This window comes from Heterodontus francisci, chromosome 14 (assembly GCF_036365525.1).
Source record: "Heterodontus francisci isolate sHetFra1 chromosome 14, sHetFra1.hap1, whole genome shotgun sequence".
Lineage (NCBI taxonomy): Eukaryota > Metazoa > Chordata > Chondrichthyes > Heterodontiformes > Heterodontidae > Heterodontus > Heterodontus francisci.
The window spans coordinates 60,598,776-60,598,983 of NC_090384.1; positions in this window are offsets into that span (position 1 = coordinate 60,598,776).

Genomic DNA, 208 nt, shown 5'->3' on the forward strand with positions numbered 1-208 from the left:
ATTGTACTGCCTGAGAGTGTGGTGAAGGCAGGTTCAATCAATGCATTCAAAAGGGAATTGGATTGTTATCTGAAAAGAAAGAATGTGCAGGGATGCGGGAGAAGACGGGGGAAATGGCACGAGGTAAACTGCTCTTTCGGAAAGCCAGCGCAGACACGACGGGCCGAATGGCCTCCTGTTGGAACAATTCTGCGATTCAGGAGCAGAG